At 41.0% G+C, this 3097-nt stretch overlaps 1 non-coding gene across 1 annotated transcript; it reads right to left on the reverse strand.

Annotated features, from left to right (window-relative positions):
- Positions 1 to 502: 502 nt before the first annotated feature.
- On the reverse strand, positions 503 to 573 carry TRNAR-CCU. The gene has a single exon. It is a non-coding gene; the product is annotated as a tRNA-Arg (tRNA).
- Positions 574 to 3097: the final 2524 nt, after the last annotated feature.

The following is a 3097-nucleotide window of genomic DNA, read 5'->3' on the forward strand; positions in this document are numbered from 1 at the left end:
CTTGGACTGCAAGGAGATCCAACCAGTCCATTCTGAAGGAGATCAGCCCTGGGATTTCTTTAGAAGGAATGATGCTAAAGCTGAAACTCCAGTACTTTGGCCACCTTGTGCAAAGAGTTGACTCATTGGAAAAGTCTCTGATGCTGGGAGGGATTGGGGGCAGGAGGAGAAGGGGACGACAGGGGATGAGATGGCTGGATGGCATCACTGACTCGATGGACGTGAGTCCGAGTGAACTCTGGGAGTTGGTGATGGACAGGGAAGCCTGGCGTGCTGCGATTCATGGGGTCGCAAAGAGTCGGACACGACTGAGCGACTGAACTGAACTGGAAATATAGTTTTAATCTTATAAACCCCAAATTTGGGGAAAGTAAAACACACCACCCATACAGCCTGTGAACACACAGACTTTTTAAAAATATTGATTGATTTTATGTATCTGGCTGCTCAAAGTCTCAGTTGCAGCTTGCAGAATCTTTTTTATTTGGCATGTGGAATCTAGTTCCCTGACCAGGGATCGAACCTGGGCCCTGTCTTAGGAGCACAGAGTCTTAGCCACTGGACCACCAGGGAAGTCCCCAAACAGATTGTTTTGATCCTAGATCATAGACTTCATGGAGATTGTGATTGGTAGTTTGTTCTCCAGAACCTTCTTGCGTGGGCTTGGAGAAGTTATTGCTATCCTGAATTGATTAAATGATGATAACATCCTATTGTTTTTGTTATTTAGGATTTTTAAACAGGAATTGCTGCTTTTGCATTTGGGGGAGGAATTTAGAACTTAAATTCTTCAGACCTTCTAAATTTCTTTCCAGGATTATATTTATAGTGAAATATAGTATTGACTCAGAGAAGGCAATGGCACCCCACTCCAGTACTCTTGCCTGGAAAATCCCATGGATGGAGGAGCCTGGAAGGCTGCAGTCCATGGGGTCGCTGAGGGTCGGACACGACTGAGCAACTTCACTTTCACTTTTCACTTTCATGCATTGGAGAAGGAAATGGCAACCCACTCCAGTGTTCTTGCCTGGAGAATCCCAGAGAAGGGGGAGCCTGGTGGGCTGCCTTCTATGGGGTCACACAGAGTCGGACACGACTGAAGTGACTTAGCAGCAGCAGCATAGTATTGACTTCTGGAAAAATGGAACAGAATATGGTAAAACTGCCATGGAAAATTCCAGTTGTATCATCATTGTATTTGATAGAAGACTAGCAGTGGTGCTGAGGTTTGCCAGCTCTAGGTTCTTATTAGGCTTGACCTCACTTTTGCCTCACAGGCATCACTTGTCAGGACTCTGCGTCCCCAAATCACCATGTTAGAGGAGGACTTGACTTCTAAAAGTATGGACCTGTCCCTATTCCTGAGCTTTGGCATCAGAGGGAGATGCTATAAAAGGCAAGGCCATCTTGTCTAATAAAATCTGACTGTTCCAACCATTGCTTGAATGCATAAAACTCAAATTATCAAGATTTTAGGAGCAACATTCTTCTTTTGCTTTTCACCTGCTGATAATTTTGAAGTTGAGAGGAAAAGCAAATATATTTTCTTAAGTCAAATATCCATAAAGATCTCAATGGATTGGACTAAAGAAGCACACTGTTTATAGAGGAATTTGCTTAGACTGCAGTGAGGATGTGGGGACACAGCGAAGTGGAGCTGGTCCAGAGGAGAGACACTTGAAAAATGTCAGCACAATAATTGGAGAACTGAGGAAGATTAACCTGAAGATTAATTGGGCAAAGGATATGAGTGTTGTAAAGTTTTAAAAAACTGTTCTAAAGAGTTAAAATTGAATGTATTCTTTGTGGCTCTCAGAGGACACAAGGTTAGCAGTTATAAGGGACAGAGGTTAGCCCAGTTGTTTTTTGTCTTGGAGGATTTTGCGGGGTGGGCCTCTGTGCAGCAGGCAGGATCTAGTTCCTTGACCAGGAATCAAACCCGTACCCCCTGCAGTAGAAGCAGAGTCTTAACCACAGGACCACCAGGGAAGTCCCAGCCCAGTTTTAATAATTAGAGTTACCTGAAGAGAAAAATTTTTTCCAGAAAATATTTTAAGCAGCAGATGGATGCCTATCCATCAACAGTATTGCAGAAGGGAATTATATATGCATCAGACAAGATATTAGAGTAGATGGTTTCCAAAAGGTCTCAAATCCTTTCAACACTGCAGTTCTTTGATTTGGTGACAAACTTTCTTAGTTAACAAGGACTCTTCAGCAGCTTATTTCTATTGAGATATGTACTATACCTAAAATAGGCAAAACACTTTTTTGTCATTTGACATAATGAAAGCATGATGTCGTTTCCTTTTTGTTTTTCAGACAACTCTTTAGGAACTCAGTATTGTTAATGTGTTTTGTTTAGTGTATTGTGGATCCACTGATTCAAAGTTATGGAGAGCAATTTTTGCCTCTGAATTTGGACTAAACATAAGTAGCTCTAATATAAAAAACACTTTATATATAGCCACAAGAAGAAAGAGGATAGTCTAATAATATCTCACATTCTTGTAGTCTTTTTCAGTTTTTCAAAGCCCTTTGATGTATTATTACATTATTATTATATACAACTCTATGCAATATTAACCTTACTTTATTGACAAGAAAAGTAAGGATTGACAAGGTTGTCACTAAGATAAAGGCAGAATCTTAACTTAAACCTTGGCTTGTCTTTCTACAAACTACTCTTTTCTATAGCATATCATGATGCCTCTCTGGAGAATTTATTTTTGTTGCTATATTATCGGATGGCATCACTGACTTGATGGACGTGAGTCTGAGTGAACTCCGGGAGTTGGTGAGGGACAGGAAGGCCTGGCGCACTGTGATTCATGGGGTCGCAAAGAGTCGGAAACGACTGAGCGACTGATCTGATCTGATCTGATCGGTTTTCAGTTTGAAATTTTTCCTCAAAAAAAAAAGAAAAGAAAATTTTCCCCAGTGGTCAAGTCACAGATTTATTTTTCAGTTGGAAATTATTCTCTTCTGTTGTGATCCTACCCCCTATATTCTTTGTTTTTCCTCAATTCTCAGATACAGAGGGCTAAGGGAGAATTTCCTAACAATTAGAGTTAGCTGGGGGGGAAAAAGATGTTTT

This window comes from Bison bison, unplaced genomic scaffold, assembly GCF_000754665.1.
Source record: "Bison bison bison isolate TAMUID 2011002044 unplaced genomic scaffold, Bison_UMD1.0 scf7180017864068, whole genome shotgun sequence".
NCBI lineage: Eukaryota > Metazoa > Chordata > Mammalia > Artiodactyla > Bovidae > Bison > Bison bison.